The sequence below is a fragment of the Falco punctatus genome (genome assembly GCF_963210335.1).
Source record: "Falco punctatus genome assembly, chromosome: 3".
Taxonomy (NCBI): Eukaryota; Metazoa; Chordata; class Aves; order Falconiformes; family Falconidae; genus Falco; species Falco punctatus.
In genome coordinates, this window is record NC_137582.1 from 120,434,531 (window position 1) to 120,454,339 (window position 19,809).

Below are 19,809 nucleotides of genomic sequence, written 5' to 3' on the forward strand. Positions count from 1 at the left end.
AAATCAGCTCACAATGGTCTCTTCCATGGAAATGGCTACAGGGGTGTTGTATCCCTTGGATTTTGGTACATTTCTGCAGAGCTGGATGAGCTGGGCCCAAAGAATAGCCATAAACCCAGGTTTTATTCCTTCTGACCCTGATGTGTTAAGCAGCTAATGGTGCTTGTGTGGAGAGCTGTTCCATTACTTTTGTATAACAAGGACACAAGAAATGAAAAATCAAAGCGTCTTTAAGGTGCTCCTGAAAACAACAGTGCCACCGGAGGAGGATTTTTATCTTTGAGCTTTTGAATGGGATGGCTGTCTTATACTTCAGTATCCCAGCTGTTGTGTGGCTGAACGTGTCCTGCAGTTTCTTTCTTTTCTAAGTGGGCTGCTTGTGGTGAAGGGTCAGAGTGGTGTAGCCTTTGCTGCATGTATTGCATGGCCTGACTCCCCTCTCACTTGCAGCCATGCAGAAAAGGAAGAACAGAGGCAATATATATGGGATGAGGCTGATAACAGCTAGAAAAGAATAGCCTTATTCTGATCCCAGAGCTGCCCACCACCTTGTCCTCCTGGTGCTTGCGAGGGAAGCAGGGCTGTGTCAGGGGAGCCTCATGGGAGGGAGACCCAAAAGTATAGAAACAGCTGGAGACTGTGGTGGAGTGAAATGGGAAATTTAAAACAATATAGAAAAGGAGCAAGAAGCAAAGAAAACCGAAGAACTGCAGGTACCTGCTGTGTGAAAAGACCCTAAGGGCAGTCTGAACAAGGACTGACACCCTCAGAAACAGGGTTAGAAACCCAAGGCAAAAGGAGGCAGGTAGAAGCACAGAAAATGGAGCGGAGACCTACCTGAGCACCAGAGCTCAGGGAGCAGAAACAAAAGGTAGGCCATCAAGAGGAAACAGCAGCTGGTCCTAAAAGGAGGGAGCAGGAAATTACAGCATTAACCAAGAAACAGGCTGAGGTGACCGAGAGAGGACAGAGCAGGTGAAGAGGTGTGGACCCTCCTGGCAGGAACGAGTGGTGACCAGGTTTCTGTTTTCACACATCAAGGGTGTCCAGGACAAGGTGGGGAAGATGAGCAAAGAGAAGCAAGACTTGGGTGAAATTCAGAGCAGTTCTGTGGTCGCCTTTTGCAGAGCAAGGACTGAGCACGGTGGAGGTGAGCAGGCGATCTGGGCTTGCAAAGAAAGTTTTGCCACTGAAAGGCATTAGTGGGAAAGGACTCGTTCTTAAATGTGAGCTTTTCCCCGGGAACTTTGGGCACTCGTCTTCTGGGGCTGACAGTGGCACAACCAGCAAGTGGGTTTTACAACAGAAGTCTGGGATGAGTATGATGGGAGAACGGGGGGAAGAAGGCTGCTGCCATGCCTTCACACTGCCTGAACACTGCGTGGGCATTGGTGAGGATGCCCTTTCCGAACGGGGGAATGGCAGTATGGAAATGGAAGCAACCACTGCCTTGGTGGGAAGAAAGCTCTAACAATTGAATGCATTGAAATTGTGAGGAGCCAGCTCACCTCTGCCTCAGTTCTGGAAGAATTGATTCATGAAGGAGCAGAACTGGCAGCAAGTAGTCAGTCCAAGGCACTGCCACTGTACTGAAGACTGTAAAGCATGTATCTTAACCTGTAAATACAGGGTAGATAATCTGGCCTCTGTCATATATAAGGTTTTTGAGCTTACGTTAAATGGGACAACAGATAAAGGCACTGGGATGTATGGAAAAATGGAATAAAAGGCAATATGGGTTCTCCGAAGGTAGCTTGTCAGGCACTGAGCCAGCCGTGGCTTTCCTGCACGAAGGCATTGCATTGCATCGCATCCGTCTAGATTTAAAGAGCTATCAGGTAAAGCACCCATGGGAAATTATTAGCTAACCTAGAGAAGATGGGATCACAGAATTAAAGTGGATAAAGAACTTGCAAAGAGTAAGTTTGCAGTGGATAATATTAAAAGGAGGTTACCAGGAGGAAGAAAGATATGTAGCGATGATCCCTGTGGACAGGTCTTGGGACTGTCTCAGTGAGTGTTTCCTTTCTTGGCCTTAGTTGCACCCTGCCTGGCATACACATAAAGCAGGAGGATGACCATGGCAGTAGGAGCAGGGCAACCAAGAAAGGAAGAGCAGAGAGCAGGAAGGAATGGGAGAGCACTTACCTTGCCAAAAACCGACGTCAGGCAAGCCTTCCAGCCAGCAAACGGACGGCACCTCCTCGGCTGAGAGCTCAGATAAGACCAGGCAGAAACAGTTCAAGTATTTCTGTACCGATGCCAGGAACATGAGCAATAAAATGGAAGAATTAGAAGGCCTCATCCAGGAGGAATGAGTAATCCCGGGAACTGTGGATATGGGAGGACTTATCTTCCAGGGCATAGATGGGAGAACAAGTGCCACAGATATCCGTGATCACAGTCAGATGGCTCTACCCACCAGAAACAGGGGAGACAAGCTTAGAATTTGTTTTGATAACAAGCGAAAAAAGAGAGTTTGGTCCTGACGATAACCTCCGATTGAACTGCCGTGCTTTGGCTTGGTTGCTCTTAGACACGCTGGGGTGGGCATGAACTGATCCCTACCCAAGGTCTGCATGTTGGCAAGCAGACTTTGAGAAACGAAGCAAATCAGACAATGAGGCTGCCTGGCCAGGGGAGCTCAGAGGGTGAGCACAGAGAAATGGCCAGTCTTGCCCAGAGCTGCCATCCCTGCAGGAGGGAAGGGCTGGAGCTAAGGGCTCCAGGTCCCCACCAGGGATGTGCCCTGGGGCAGGCACAGCCAGGGATGGAGGCTGAGGCCAGGAAAGGTGGGACACAAGTAGGAGGGGTTGATGAAAGGCCTTTGAAGGGAAAACCTAGAGGTGGGACATCGATGGTTTCTGTGGGAAGAGGGAAACTCAGGCAGGCAGCTGCCTGTGTGGCACCAGGAATGTTTTCTCCTGCTGCATAATGAGATTGCCAAGACTGGAAGTCGCTGCTGGCCTGCTTGATGCTGGTGCACTGATGGCACTTGGCTGGTGAGTTACTTGCAGGTTTGAGGTTAAGGTGGGACAGTCACGTGGGCTTTGCTTTCCTCTTGTCTGTGGGAGTTGCACCCACGCTAATGCTGTGGTACCTCTGCTCTGGAGCATGCTGTAGCCTCCAGACTTTCTGCAGGTGTTGCAGGTGAGCTCGAGGAGATGTTGGACGGGAGGAGAGGAGCATCCTGGCCCTAATGTCTATTCTCGAGTTGTTTGCCAAGGCTGTGAACTGGACTCAGTGGCCCATCCCTGTTCCTTCAGGCAGTGAAACAAGGCTAGTCTCCCTGCACCACGGGGACCGCGCTGCTCTGCCCTTGCTTGCTGGCACGTTTACTGGCATGTTTCCTGGAAGCAGTGCCCCAGCCCCTCTGCCCTGAGCTGGGCCAACTCGGCAGCACCTGCGGCAGCCCCTGGAAGGGCTGGAGAGCAAAGCATTGCACAGGCTGCTTGTCCAAAGCCATTAGTGCTTGGCACCCTACTTCTAAGCAAATGAGCCAGTTAGCCTGATCAACTGAACATGTGGGCACAAACACGGGCAGCCAGCAGAGCATTACCTTCCTTGTCCTACACGTGAGCCTCCTGCTAATACAGCCCTCTCCTGTGGCAGCGTCACAGGGCTGACTCAGATGGAGTGTGTCACCGTGCCAGCCCCCGGCTCCCCATCTGTGCAGAGATGCTTTCTCCCAGCTCCATGCCTTGCTCCGGGAGCCACCCTGCCTTCCCCTTCCAGTACAATTTGGGGTTACTTCAGTCCCTTCTCCAGAGTGCCTGGGGGAAGGCTGGGTTTGTGCTGTGCCCGCAGAAGCGTTTCATCATTTGCTTCTTCCTCTCCACCTCCTCATCCCACTGCTGCTGGGCAGCACCTCTGCATCTAGGTCAGGGAGAAGATTTTGCTTCACCTCCTGACTTCCACCACACCTTAGGTGTGTAGACAATTACCAGTAACTCTGCACACGCCCTGTCAGCTCTAATTACCTGGCAGAGGCAGTGCAAGAACAGAGGAGCAAACTGTGTCATCTTGCAGCTGCCCTTTGCCGGGGCGGCTGGTGTGGGTGATGCAGTGGGCATCGCTGACTCAGCACCCGTCACCCGGCTTGCGTCTGTGGCTGGGGACCACAGCACCATCCCACAGTCCTGCAGGATCACCACACAGACAACACAAGATTTGAGGGACCCAACTTGGACCAGGAGTTCCTCAGTAACAAAAGGTCTGTGGCACCAAATGTTCCCTTTAGCAACATCAGGGTGGCCCCAGGGCCTCTGTGCCTCTTCTGCACATGGTGAATGTGGGTGCTGTGCAGGTCACCGGCTCCCTGGCCAGAGCTGGACCAGGAGCTGTGCCTCTCCCTGCCTGCCCCAGAGCAGAGCATCACCAGAGTTGAGGCCAGCAATCTGATGACATTGTCCCTGCATAAGGCAAAGCTGCACCACAAACAAATATGCCCTCCCCAAAACTGCACAAATATTCTCTTCAAACCACCCTCCTCTGCAGTCATTCCCAGAACGTCAAGAACTTGCAGTCTCCTCGGCTTGCTGCGCCCCAGCATCTCTGTAGGCTTTCTAGGGGCTGGCATGGAGCTGGCTCGGCCACCACAGTGGGTCTCGTCTGAATGCCAGACCCTCAGGTCACTGTTCGGTGCTTGGGCTCTTGTGTCTATCGGGAGAGGTTTGGAGTGAGGATCGTAGTCTGAGAGAATCCCAGCCAAAACAGTGCAGGTTTTTTGTTGCTTATGGCTGGTAAATGAGCCCCAAATGCCACTTTGATTGGACTGAAGCTGGGTGTGAGGGCTGCATTCAGTGCACAACTGCAGGGAAAAAAGACAGCTAAAACATTTTCTTTGTGCACTTTATAAATGAACTTTTTTTTGGTAAAAGCCCCCCAAAAGAATGAATAAAAGGAAGAAGAGAGGCAGAAAAGGAAAGGCTTGTAAAACATTTCATTTCCTGTAGAACGAATGCTTTGGCATGACCCAAATTCACTCTTCTGATTTCCATTTCTTGCAAGTTAAAATGCTGCTCTTTCAATTTGCCTCAGCCTGTATCTCCCCCCTTCATGTTCTTTGTTGGAAACTGGACCCAGAAATTCCCCCCCACGCTGCCACAACTATGTCCTTGTTCCTTCACCCCGACAGCCCTCTGTGCCTGATCCCCCCTGCAGCCACCCAGAGCTGGGTGCAGGTGGGGTCTGCCCTACTGTGAGCCCAGAAAATCCTTCCCTGGGGGGATCCCAGGAAAGCTGATGGGGAATCTCTGTGCCCAGAGATGGGAAAACAGTTTCCGGCATTGATGGGGCTCATTACACTGAGCCCCATCAGAGAGGGGTGGCTTTTTCAGGGGAGCGGGGTAAGCTGATGGTGGGTGGTGGGTTATGGGGCAAGGTCCTTTGGGCTCCTTTTCTTGCGATTTGAGCATGACCGAGCCCAGATCCCTGGGTGGGAGCATTTCTACAAATGCAAATAAATAAAGGAAGTAAATGACAGTCATTTTGGACGTTTTCCTGTATGTAAATACGTTTCCTTGGTAATCACATCTCTAGTATTTCTGTTTATTTTTATACATCTGTTTTTGGTTAGCCCAGAGCTCTGTGCTGAAGTACAGCAATATCCTTAGATGTCCCTCACCTTGGCACTGGAGAGGGGCCACACGGTCTAACACCTGCATGTGTGCTAGGGCACAGACACACGCACCCCTGGTGTGTCCCCCTGCACCCCCCCAACACCTGCACACCCACGCGGGGGGATCCCTGCCACCACCAGCCAGCCCACGCGCCCTGGGCAGGGAGATGCACTGCCAGGCAGCAGGGTCACTGCGACCGGGTTTTTGTGGCCCTGCCCTATAGTTTGTTCGTGACGCTCTGCTGCTCTCAACGGCACATTTGTAATTGTGCCTGTTAAGTTGCCTGGAGGCTTTTTAAACCTGGGATCTGAAACACTACATCTGTACCTGAAGACCACTGCTGGTTTGTGAGTGCCAGATCAGGACACTAATGAGTGTGTCCCCCGCCGACCCCGTGATCCCTCGGCTTTGGACCGAGCAGGATGAGAGCAGGACACAATGCCCTGGCCTTAAGCACCCGGCCCGCAGCTCAGCGCTGGGATGTCCCTGCCGCACAGCGACCACACGGCCCTGCTTCCGATGCTCCGCCTGTCTCGGCCCCTCGGCACTGCCCTGATGAGCTGCAAAGAGAGGGTGAGAAGTGGTACAGAGTGGGATAGAAGGTTGATGCCCCCATCCCTTCGTTTCCAGCATGCTTTTAACCTGTGTGAATAGCTCTCCATCAGTGATCCCAGGAACCTGGAAGCCACCTTGCCTGGACCAACATGTGTTTTTGTGCAGGGACCAGCAGGCTGGATGTTTATGGCTGCTTCCCACAGCCCTAGGCTGGTCCTGGAGTAGAGACCAGACACCACAGGTGAGATCTGGGACAGCCAGTGGGACAACATGTCCATCCACTATGACTGTCATAGCAGGGTCCAAAGAGCTGGTCCTTCCTGTGACAGTACCAGATACCAAAAGCCCCAAAGCCTCCAGAAATTTGCCATCTCAGGTCCCTGCCAATCTGCAGCACACCAGCTGACCATGAACTCTTCATTGTTTCCATGATTTCCCCTCATTGTCACTCCTGTGTCACTGCTGGGAGGCCTGGATGGACTGAGCTTTGCCTTGTGGTCCCATTTTGTGACTGTAGGTGCTTGGCTGTCAGCCTGTGAAGGTAAGACTGTGAAGGAGCATGGGAGGCCCAGTCTGGGCTCCCTAACCCAGTCCTCACCATGCAATGGATGAACATCTCTCTAGGAAGCCATCAATGCCCAGAGCTGTCAGTGCCATGCATCATTGAACCATCATACAGACTTTGCAGCACCACATGGCTGGGAAAAGGTGTGTCCTCTTGTCTAATGGGCTCTTTATCCACCACCTGACTCTTGGAGGATAGGTGTTCCACTGTTACTGGCCCTTTTGTTTCATTCCACCTGTTCTTACAGCCCTCCTGACGCCAGGAGCTGAGGTTTCCCAACCCCTTCCCTCCCAAGCATAACACAAGACGAGGTGTGCCCCCAGGGAGAGCCCTCAGGAGTGGGGAACCTGTGTCTCCCTTGCCTGATGGTCTTCTACCATCCAGCTGGACAGGCTGTGACCCCCCTGGACAGTCTGTGCTTGTGCTGGGACATGGTGATGGCCATAAAGCACCAAGAGGAGGGCATCTCACAGGGGTGAGGTCTCAGCTGGCCATGCTGCTCTGCAAAGGGCCAGCCGTGCGGGGCTGCAGCTCCTTCAGCACAGGCCTGCAGCAGAGGGGGGACCCCCGCCAGGGCTGGGTGAAGGACCCCTGCAGCAGGGCAGCTCCTTGTTGATGCCCTGAGCTGTCAACGTGGTTCCTCGTCACCCATCTTCCCAGCGCACCCACCCTCTTCTCAGGGCTGCCAATGCGATGAGGCTGGGGAGGTAAGAAAAGTCTGTGAGGTGGGCAGGGAGCCTGGTGGGTTGGTCCCCAGAGCCCATGTCCATCTCTCTTTGACACTCCTCTGGGGACACCCCAGTTGTTGTTTCGATATTTGTAATGCCTTGAGATAAATCGGGAGCTGAAATGCAGCTTAGATGCTGGCTGACATCTCACAGAAGGGCTGGAAAATAAACCTTTCTGGTTTTGTTAAGGATTTTCCCCTAATTTAGGCTAAAAAAGAACATCCTTAATAATGGCAGTAGCTCACATGCATCTTGTCACTCCACGCACTCCATCTCCTGACAGTCACAGCATTGCAGAAAAAAAGTCGACATTTGCTTTGTGCCATACGCATCCCCCTCCCGCATCATAACCTCACACAAGATCCATATCCAGCCAAATAAGGTACCACCTCTGAGTGATAAATAAACCGAGGAGAACTCGCCAAGTTAAGCGGCTGTCTTCCTACCACGCAGCACCTGATAAAAGTTACTGCTGCGAGCATAATCTCAACCAGCACATGGCATTAACCCAAAGAAAAGCAGCATTTTCTCATTCACCTAAAATTATCCACCCACTGAAATAGGTACTATATTATAGTGATAAACAAGATCCGGCTGCTAGTTTAAGCACATGTTCTCCTACACTGCAGCACAAAAAAAGCCTGCTGCTTAGTATCATCTGCATGGCTGTAATGTCTTCTGAACCTCCATGTAGCTAGTCAGCTGGAAATAGCTGGTGTTTGGTGTTCATTTTGGATGCGAGCTCTTTGATAACGCCCGTACACATATTCAGACTCCTTCCAGTAGCTGTTTAGCTTTTCCATTAACCCTCAAGCCCAGTGTTTATTATTTGTGCATTTGACTGTATCCCAGCTAGAGACCCAACCCTGTTGTGTCAGGCACTGTACAAGCCCTCGAACTGAACGGCAGTTCTTGCCTCTTGGAGCTGGCAGTCTCATAACCATTTTTGGATGGAAAAATATAACACTGCAAGAAAAAAAAAAAAACCTTGGATTGCATGTAAAGAAATAAAGCAAAATGCTATTCCCCCACTCCTGCTGTCTGTGCTTAAGCCTTCCAAGAAGTTCCTGTCCTCATCTGTTAGGGTATCATTTTACAGCTCGATGACAAACACAGAACTTGCCAGTTTAAACATATAGGTCTTGGTTTTGCTCCCTGTTACACGCATGCACTTACCTTTCTCTTGCAGAGGTGGGTGGGAGAGCAACTTTAGTCCCTGTCCCCTCGCAGGCTGTGGGCAGAGGTGCAGTGACATGTTGGGGTGTCAGGAGTGTTGCCCCCCACCAGCCCCCAGTGCTTTCCGCTCACCTGCCCGGGTGAACCACATGTGTTCACACCCGGCTGCTGCTCACATCCACCTTGTTCATACTCATGGGATTCCTGCTCTCCTGCTCCCCATCTGCTGGGGGTACGTTTACTGGAGCCCAAAAGGTGCTGCTGCCCACCTGCACTGTTTGGGGAGGCAGGGAACCCAGCAAAGTCTTGATGCCCCTACAGCCTTACACGAGAAGACAAACCAGACAACCACGCTAAATAAATCACATTAAATGACGCATTGCCTATGAAATGGCATTGAATGCACACCACAGCCAGCTAGACTGATGCTACTCGCACTGCTTTTTGCAGCACCCAGGTGATCCCCCCAGCCCTAGGATGCCCTGGGTGGTGGATAGGGGCTGCAGTGCATCCACACTGCCCTGCTCAGCCTCTCCCCACAGCTGCTTTCTGCTGCTCCGTGGCGTGACTTTGCCTCGCAAGCCAGTAACTCAGCGCCTGCTGACACATGGGTGCAAGGAGCACGCAGGACCCTGCATGCTGAGCCAGCCAGCCAAAAACACAGCGCTCCCCGGACCCCCAGTGCCACCCCAGGGGGTGAGCGCAGCTCCATGGCTGGGGTGCCCAGCCGTGGTGCTGGGGTTGGGGTACGCAGAGCAGCAGGAGTGCAGCCAGCACAGCAAAGCACATCTAATTGTGATCCCTGCAGCATGATAGATGGCCTGTGGATGTATTAGCCATTGCGGACTGCAAGGCGTCGTTCTATGATAAGAGGCCTTACACTGGCGACTGATTTATGTCTCCCTCAATTTCTTGCCTTTTTTTCCAGGAGCTTTAAAAGGACGGAGCAGCCAAGTCAAAATGTTGAACCATCTAAACTCTCCCCCAGTGTGTCAGATGGGACTTGCAGGAAGAGCTGAGCAGGGCATGGGTCAAACATCATTTGCTGCAGAATAACTCTGTGCCGGGCGATGCCGGCAGCAGGAGGTGCAGAGTCATGCTCTGGTCCTGCCGTCCCTGTGCAACCCAGCGTGGCCTCGGGGAGCGGTGAGATGGGAGGTTTCTGCTGGAGGAGACGCTGATCCCAGGGACCTGCATGGCTGGGCAGCGTGAACAGTCCAGATGTTCTGCTGAAACTCCAGAAAACTTATTTGTCCACATTAATTTTAGTTTCAGGTGCCCAGTATGAGCCTGCTGTGTCACATTCATGTAGCAACAGTCATAGCGCTGAAAAATGGATTATTTCAGTATATTTGTACTTAAAAAAGAAAAAAAAAAAGTTATCCCAGGTCTAATGACAAGCCAGGGTGAGCTGTGGTGGTGGCAGTGGGGTTTGGTCCTGCTTGTTTTAGAGGGGACATGGGGCTGTGCCTGTTTCTCTGCTGTGACTAAAACCAGTGCAGCTGAGCTGTCAGGATCTGTGTGACCTGCGTGGCCAGGGGTGGGTCCCAGCCCCTTCTCCTCACCCTGGCATGAACCCCGTGGGCTGCAGCAAGGATGCTCCCAGACAGCAAGGCTGGACAGCACAGGTCAGAGGAGGGTGCCCATCCCTGTTCTCATCCATCTTGCTCTTCAGTGCCAGAAGAAAGTAATATTTTCTCTGATCTTCTCATGAGTCACTTCATAGCAAAGGACTGAGCCGGCTCCCACAGGTCTCTGTGTGAGGATTTTGCTGAGAACCAGGTGCTGGGGGTTGATTTTGGGAGGTATTTTGCTGGGATGTTTAAACTGGAGCAGCACAAAGGCACTCCTATTACCCTGCTTTCCTCTGCTGGACAAAAGCCGGCTGGATATTCTGCATACTGCTGGCTGTCTGCAGAGGGAAATGGAGCGATTACCAGCACCGTCTCCTTGCAGCACAGCCACTCCAAGCACGCAGTCACCACTCCACGCCACGAAGCACACGCCAGCGTGACAGCCCTCCTCGGGGCAGCACGGGCAGGAGGCAGGCAGCTGCCGTGCCACTGAGCGTGGCTGCCGTGGTGCTGGCCGCTCCGGCACGGGGCAGGGCAGCCGGCCGTGCACCATGCTCTGCGTGATGCTCGCTGCACCCTCAGCAGAGCCAGAACCACCGGCAGCTCGCAGGAACCCGCTAGCACCGTCCCGGCAGGTTTTACTGGAGAGCTGGAGGGATCCAGCCCTGTGACAGGCAGTACTCCAGGTTCCCAGCCCGCTACAGCAGCCAAGCACTTGGATAGCTGGCACTAGACGCTCTCCTTGAATTACTCATCTTTTCCATTACGAGGCCTTCCATACTCCAGCAATCCATCTGTTTGGTGGTGCAATTTCAGGATCATGCCTTTTGTCAGTGATGTTAATTTTGGCAGTCAGCAGCAGACGCGGTGCTGAGCTCCCCGCTGAGGCCTCGCTGCCTTTTCCTGGGCATCTGGCAACGTGCTCAGAGGTGCCAGTGGAGGTAGCAGCCTCCTGCCCTGCGTGTCGCGGGTTCTGTGCGGGGTGGTGACTTCTGAGACCTCTGAAGGGCTTGGCAGTGTGCGTGCTCGTTGCTGGCAGAGCACACGAGAAAGGCGAACACAAGGAGGTTTGATGCCCTGCACCCGGTGTGTAACAGGCTGTCAAACACTCTGCTCACATTTTGCTCTCTAGCTGCAGCCTTCTGATGGTCTGCCAGATTTTTGCGCATCTTCCCGGGATTTACCTGTCTTGTGTTCACCGTGGTCATGGCTGACACTGGGATGCTCAGGGACCAGTCCGCAGACACTGGGCTACCAAATGACTGGAGCTGTGCTGCCACTGCAGCTGCTCAAGCAGCTCAGGGGGACCTTCCCTGACCAGATCCCATAGATGTGTGGCTGCACCTGAACCATCTTCAGAAGGTGGATGAACACCACATCAGTTGCTTCCTCCTGGTTCTCCTCAGTGATCTGCCTCATCCTCTCTGGGGTCCTCCACTCTTTTCTTGGTCCCCTCTGCTCGTGGATGGTTACACACTGCATTTTCCCCTAATGCAGCTGGTCCATATAACCCACAGGCAGACCATGCCCAGGATGATGGGAAATGGCCTGGGCCAACCAGAGAGTGAGGTCTGGGGGAACAGGTTGGAGAGAGGATGAAAAGCCAGGCTCTTCTGACCTCCTGAGAGACTCTTCCAGACTCTTCCTGACAGTCCTTCGCTGCCACCCCAAAGGCTCTGTCCCCCCTGCCAGTCCCCAGAACTATTCCCTGCCACAGCCAGGGGCATTTTGTCATCACCAGTGCCCATCTGCTTTTCCTGGCTGTTGCTTCCAAAATCTGAAGGAATAAAAATCCCCGAGCAGGAGAGAGGGAGAGGGCCAGCAGAGCTTGGCCAGCAATGCATCCCTGTGCACAGCACAGTGCAAGGTCAGGGGAATTATTGGGATGGTCCAGGCTTCAATCCGCAGCTCTCACAACACCAACCCTTTGCAGAAGGTGTAAGAAGCCCACAGTGGACAAGGTGGAATGATTTACCCTCATGTGTGTCTTTGGTAAATAAAAATGAGCCTAAACTGATCACAGGCATAATAGCCCAACTGTTTATGGCTGTTAGCTACTATCAGGCCGCATATTCCTGCTGTTTGTCTCAATCTCCTGCTCTTGATACAGGGTCTAAGCCAGGGGTTTGTGTAGTTGACATTGTGCACCTGAGGATGCTCGTGTATGTTGTACTGTGCCCTGAGGGAGCAGTGAAATGGGGGCAGGTCTTATGAGTGTAGGATACCCCAGGAAGACCCTCAATGTCACCAGCTTGCAGCCCCCCAGATTATATGCCATGGAGGGGGAGTATCACAGGGCTCATTTGGGCCCCAGCAGGGTTTGCCCACAGACCTGCAGCACGGCCAGAGCCTTGGCTGGCAGCAGCAGGGAGCCACCAGCAAGAGACAGTCCTGTGGCACAGGTCTCTGGTCCTGCCTTCTCATGCTCCTGCTCTGAAGCCCGCGGCATGCATGGCAAAGGCTGGGCTGGCACTGCCAGGGTGGCTGCAAACTGTACTGGCACCTCATTGCCCCGGTGGCACAGGTTTGTTCCCTTCTCACTGGTGCCCCCAGAGCAGGGTCTGGCACTTGGCTGTGTGTCTTGGAGTGACTCTCCCGGATGCTGTCCAGAGCCTCAGCAACAGCATCAAACACTTGCTAGCAGATGCTAAAGCCATGGGTCCAGCCCAGGACACCGGAGAGCCCTTGCAGGCACTGAAGCAGGGCATTTCCTTCCTCTGTGCATTCTGCACCTGATATCTCCAGCACGGTCCCACCATGGGTCTGCTCATCCCTCCTGTAGCTGCCAACACCTCTGATACTGGCTGGTGTCTTGTCCCCCAGTAAGGTTGTCCTGCATCCTGGATGCTTGACCCTTGCAACCTCCCGCAGCCCCCAGCCTGTTTGGTTTCCCCTGCTGGCTGCACATCAGGACCTGAGTGCGTGGCTGTGGCTGGCCAGGGGGAGAGGCTTTCTGCAGCCCACATCCCCACAGCGGCTCCGTGTGGTCCCAGAGGGGCTGGGGTGGGCGTACAGGACCCATGGTGGGGATGGGAGAGTCAGAGAACCAGGTGTGCAGGGGCGTGTACGTGCATGTGTGTGCTTACAGCGTGGGACATGTTGAAGGTCTGTTCGTGCATCCGTGTACAGCAGAAAGTCTGAAGGTGCCCGTTTGTGTCTGGGAGCTGCACGTATATGAGAAGATGCAGTTCCCATATGTCTGTGTCAGCATGTGTGTAAGAATATGCCTATGTATCTCGTGTCCTTGCGTGCGGTGTGCGTGTGTCCTGCCTTCTACGTGTCCGGGGTATATCTATCAGCACGGCGTGCTGGCTCTGCTGTGTGTACATCGTGGGTGTCTGTGTGTGTGCGTAAGGTACTGGATAAAAGGGGAAATGGCTGGAAAAGCTATCCCCACTCCCATTTTAATCAGAGAAATGAAGCAGCTGTTGGAGTGAATAGACCCTGCACTAAAGCAGACGTCTTAATATCTTTTGCAGAGGAGGTGCATTGTGATTCATTCTGTGCATCTCTATTACTCAGCTTTTGATAGGGGCTTACTTGTCTCAAGTGCTTTTCATTATTGCCCTAATGCTATCTATTAACATACTGGATGGAGGCTCTTTTCTCATCTGGAGCATGCATCACTGTGCTTTTAAAGGTTATGGGGCTTGCAAATACATAACACTTTACTGCCTCCCTGACATAATTCACTGGGAAAAGAAATACATGTAAATAGATAGGTAAATAGATAACCTAGTTGGAGGGCTATGGGAGACAGACGCAGACAGACAGACGGACCCCGGACCCCAGCACAGAGCTCAGCACACAATTCATTTGTAATAAAAGAGAAAAGAGCTGCTCTCAGTGTTTATTTAAAAATTCTTGGCCGCTGTTTTGTCTTGCTTGGAAAATCCTCGTTTCCTAGTTCCCAGCCTCTGACCTTCAGGCTGCCGGCTGGGTCATCCACAGGGGGGAAAGGGGGGGGGGGGGGGGGAAGTGCCAACAGGGAAAGGTGTTTCTGCACCCAGGAATGGGGACATCCTGGGGAGGTGGGGAAGGGGAGAGGGCTGTGGTGGAGGGACGAGTGACAGCACGTTGTGGAAACATGACCTGCAGCTGGAGCCCCCAGCAAAGCCCACCGGCTGCGCAGGTGACCAGCGGCTGCAGCGCGGACCAGAGCCACAGCCATGCGCTGCCCTGGCAGAGACCCCCGCAGCAGCCTCAGGAACACCATTTCATATTAGCTAGGTCAATTAACTGCTTTAAAGACTGGTAAGGCATTTAAACACTCTGATGCGACTTATGTAGGCAGTCTTTATCAGGGGAAGATTACGGGTGTGGTTTTCTGGGTCAGTATTATTACAGTTATCAATCACTGCTCTATTGCGTGGTGGGTGATGGCCGGATTTCCTGGCAAGCACGATACCGAGACAGGACCAGGAGAGACCCAGGGCTGAGATCAGGCAGCGACAGTTTTCCACCCTCTCTTTTCTCCTCATGGCTATACCTGAAAACTAAAACTTTTTGCAAGGAAGGAATAAATTTGAATTATAATTTAATAACAGCATAAGTGCTTCTTTCCTCAGCTCAGGATGACTTTTTCTTTCAAATTTTGTTGAACTCTGGTAAGAAATGCAATGGCACGAAAGCAAAATTAAACAGACTGAGATTGGCAGAAACGAACGGTTCAGCTGGAAGCATGCAATTTCTTTCTTTCTTAATTTCTAATTTTTTGGAAACCGATTTCCCTGCCCTGTGCCTGTATTACAGACCCCTGCAGGCCTGCAGAAAACATGGACCCTATATTCTCCAGACTGCTCCCCAAACCCTGGGGGCACCGACTGGCAGGTGATGGTCACGTTGACCCTCCCCAGCAAACCATCAGGGCAGGGCATGTTCCCCGCTGTCCAGGACAGCTGTGTTGGCACGTTTAGGACAGGATACTCTGAGGCACAGTTTTCATGTCATACGGACACAGCAGCCCTCGAGACACCCAGCACTCTCCCCCTCTCACCAGCTGGCTTGCCCAGCAGGATTGGGGCAACTAGTTTAAACAGGAGCTCAGCTGCTGGAGTGCTGAGCTGCAAGAGACCAAATGCAGGTTGTCAGTTGGCCAGAGGGATCCACACCCCTAGAAGCCTCTGACTCGGGGTCTGGGGGGGGGTCCCAGAGAGCCAGGGGATGAGCAGGAGCCCACTACGGTGCTGACAGGAGGTGCCAGGAGGACATGCTACACTGCGCCCTCCAGACCAGGGCTGCAGCCGTGCTTTGGGAAACGCTTATCCCTGCTCAGGGTCGAGGCTTGGGCTGTCTCCAAACCAAGGCAGAGGAGGCATCCAGAACTCTAGGTTTATCACCCTCTGGTCTAAAAAAAGTGGGGGGAGGACCTCAGCCTCTCCTGTTGGGCAGGAGCCCCTGTTGGCAGGGCATGCCAATGGCTGGGGTTAGCCTTGCACCAAGGCACAATGGGGGTGAAGGGCAGATGTAGGTCCCACTTTTAGTGGCCAGGTTCCTGTTTCCCATGCTGGTTCAGGCAGGGGGTTAGAGAGAGCCATCCTGTGCCACCTCCACCCCCCCCCCCCCCCCCCCCCCCGCCCCCAGCTCTGAAGCATCGTGTCTTTTCCCTCCTCCAGCTTGACACAGCGCCTGGCCTCGGGGCTGCCAGCATCCTCTTGGGAGTGCCTGACAGCAGCACCCAAAGGTGTGTTTCCCTGGGTACTCCCAACCTGTGAACACAGCTTCACTCTATTCAATAAATAACCTACAGGATATACTACAACCTTTTATAAACTGAGACTGATGCTGGCTTCTAGCTATGGTTAATCATATAAACTTGCCTAATTTTATTCTATCAGCCATCTTGTTGCTACATGCCAGATGCTTGCCTTAAATGAATAGTGTTGGAACAGCCAAGCATCAAGTTAACAGAATACCAGCAAACATTCCCGACAGCATGAGCAGTCTATAAAACCTGGCACTAAACTGTATTAGAGGGAGAGATAAGCTCTCAGAGAGGAGCTGGGAAGACGGTAGGCTTGTTTTTTTTCCAAATGGCTTCATGTAGCATGTGGTGCAGGTGTCGTAGGAGAAATCCATCCAGCTATGGAAGTATCTCTCTATCTAAGGCTGGCTATGCTATGAATCTTCTAATGGGATTAAGGCTTAATGCCCTAAATAGAATATGAAATAGTGCTTCCCCTCACAGATCTGCCAGCTGTCTTGCAAACAGGGCAGAGAAACTTCCACTTTTTGCAGATCGAATCAGTCACTCTCTGAATTGATGGCAAGAGCCTCATCAACAAGATATAATGTTTTAATGATGTTGTGACACGACCTGACACGCAGTGTCATTTGATGGATTCTCTCGTGTCATGGTGTATTTCTGACACACAAAAATGTAACCTCTCTCTCCCCTTCCAAAAAAAAGAAAGGGGATGAAAAAAATGTTCATTTCTCTGGTGGCTAAAACGCTTGGATCTTTTGTGGCTCACAGTGCTCAGTGGTGCCCTGCTTAAGTTCTGCAATTGCCTTGTGCCGGAGAAGATGAATTTCCACCGTGCTTTTCTGTATCTGCTTTTCACCTCTGCATGGCACATTATCATTTGCTAATAACATGGAACAAATAGCATGGCATTAATAACCGGCAGAAATCATTTCACCTCTATTTTCAGCTGTGAATCCTCTTCAAGTCACTTTGGACATTTTGAATTGTTTTTTCTCTGCCACAATTCCCCATCAGCCTCCTTGGATGCTCCCAGGTCTTGTCCCCTAGGCTAGTGCAGGGGCTCAGCACCGGCAGCTTGGACAGGGTCTGCTGGGCTGGTTGCAGATACCTGTGGCACAGGGAGCGTTTGCCTGGATGATGCAGCTCTCCTTAACTCAGCAGTACCACCAGCCATGGTCTTTTGGGGTAGCTGCTTCTGTGTGTCCCACAAGGAAGTGGAAAAGCCACCCAGCACCCAGGTAACTAAAGTGAATGGGGATCTTGTCTCTGAAAGGGCACTCGCAGCTGACAGATTCATGCCCAACCTTGGTGTTAGGGCTGGATGCACTGAAGCTGCTCCCTAGCAGAAGGGAGATATGCTGATGTCTCCTGCAGGCGAGGGACACCCAGGGATGCCAAAGGCTGTGCTGGGAGGAGCGCTGTGTAGCTGTCAGCACCGGGGAGCTGCACAGGCATCAGAGAAAGTCTCAGTGCATAGAAAAGAGGGACCCTTGGCTCCTTCTTGGTGACCCCAGCCTTGCAGTAGTTTTCCACAGGCTGCTTGGTCCTGGGTGCTTCTGAGGTTGGGCAGAACTGGGCCCTGGCACCTTGGGCACCTCATGCCTCCCTTGCCCGGAGGAGAGGCACGCTCCTACTTGCACCCAGCCTCCTTCATTCCCAAGCACTGGTGGGGACCTGGGGCTGGTGGTCCCTCAGCAGCATGGCCAGCCTGGCACTGTCCCTGCAGCTGATCCCCGTGACCCTGAGAGAGACTTGCCTTAATCTTGCTAGCCTGTGAATCCTCTGTGTGTGGGGGTGTGTATGGGGGTGGGGTGTTTGGGGGTGCCCTGACCTGTCAGCCCAAGACTTTGCTACGTATTTGGCAAGCCCTGACACATCAGAGGTTCTGTGCGACCCCGGGGTCCCCAGTGTTGTGGGACGGTGGGGACACAGGGGGCTGCATGGATGCCACTGTCACAGCCAGGACCTGGGGGAATGAATTTGGGGAAAGGGAGCTGCACAGTCCTCTGCATCTGAGCCCACTCCACCCCGGGGATCAGCCAGACCCCACAGCTCTCCAGTGCAGCCAGCCAGCCCCAGCTGCATCCCCAGGACCTGGGCGAGGGATTTGAGCACCTGTACACCAGACCCCGATACAAGTGACACAAGGTGGTGGGGGGCACTTGTCCCCCAGGGATGTGCAGGTGGGCATCCTCCACACAGCCACACTTTCACAGCACCTGCTGGGATGCCCTCTGCGCTCCTCTCCCTGTTCCCCAGAGCTGGCGATTGCAGTTTGGGCAGTAAATCTGAACCGTCCAATCCTGTTAAATTATTTTCCAAATGACATGATTTCCCTGGTGCACATAAATGATCAATTTCATGTTTTATTCCTAGCGCTATTTTAGAAAAAAAAAAAAAAAATCTCATTAAACTATCTTGATTAGAGAAAAGGGGCTGTCATCACTGGGTGGACAAATGGTGTGAGGGCACTCAGCTATTTCCCTGAATGCACAGACACCTGCAGAAGAGGCCTTCAAAGACCTGAAGGTTATTTGCCCATATTACAAATGAGGTGAAGGTTAAAAAAGGTGATTAAAAGCATCTGGAAACTAAAATGTGACAGAGTCTTGCAGTAACCTCCAAGCAGCTTGATTTATGACAGGCCAGTCCCACCCGTAACAAGATTATAGCTTCTCCACATCAGCCATTGTGATAAATACCAATTACCTACTTGAGTATTGCCATTCAAATTTGCCTAAGTAAGGAGCAGAATCATACATCTATGTTGATTACATATCAATGATGCGATGGAAGCCTTTGCAACTTTTAGATCTGCTTAAGATATGCCGCCCTGATTTAGACAGCGATTTGCATACAATTTACCCATAAAGCTTTACTTTGAAAAGTATAATTACTTTTTTAATATTCTTCCTTCTGATTTGAATGTTAGAGAGGCCATATAATGAATTACTGCACTAATGAAGACAAACATGCTCTTGCAGTGTACAATGGGAGCATTGTTAAATAAACTTCCTGCATGCAACACATTTGTTGTGGTTAATCTTTAAATGGAGGCTCCTATTAATACCAGCACTTTTCTTCCCATAATTATTTTCAGAGGGATGTAAATCCCTGCCAGAGCGGCTCCAAAGGTTTCACCTGGAGTAGCAGGCGCTGCAGGGAGGCAGCAGGGCTCTGGTCCCACTGGGCTGATGGGGCAGGGGTCTGGGCACACCCCGACCTGGCAGCCAGGTGCTGGTGGGTTCAGAGCGAAGCAGCCCCCGTGCCCTGCATGGGGCCCTGTCCAGGAGCAATCGCTGCCAAAAGCCTGCTGGGCTTTCTCTAGGAGGCAGGAGTGGCTTCATCGCAGGGAGCGGGACAGCATGAGTGGCATCAGCATGGGACATAAGCATCGTTAGAGCTCTGCTGCCTTGTTGCATTTAATGCACTGCAGAGGGTCCTTGGAGCTGTTCCTCTGCTTTTCTTGTTGCTCCTCCTTCCCCCTAGTCTGAGGATCCTCACCAAAAATCTGTGTTCATACCCACCATCCCTAGGATTTCAGATGGCTAAAACCCTCTGGGATGCATATAAGGGCCGAGGGAGTCTTGGTGGGCAAAACAGACAGATTTGGACAGATTTTGCATCAATCAGAAGCAGCGTGGCCAGCAGGTCGATTGTGCCCATCTGCTCTGCGCTGGTGAGACCCCCCCTGCAGTACCGCATGCAGCTCTGGGTTGCAGGAAAGACATGGACCTGTTGGAGCAGGTCCAGAGGAGGGTGACAAAAATGGTCAGAGGGACAGAACACCTCTCCTGAGGCTGAGGGAGTTGGGGTTGTTCAGCCTGGAGAAGAGAAGGCGCTGGGGAGACCTTTCACTACTTAAAGGGGGCCTAAAAGAAGG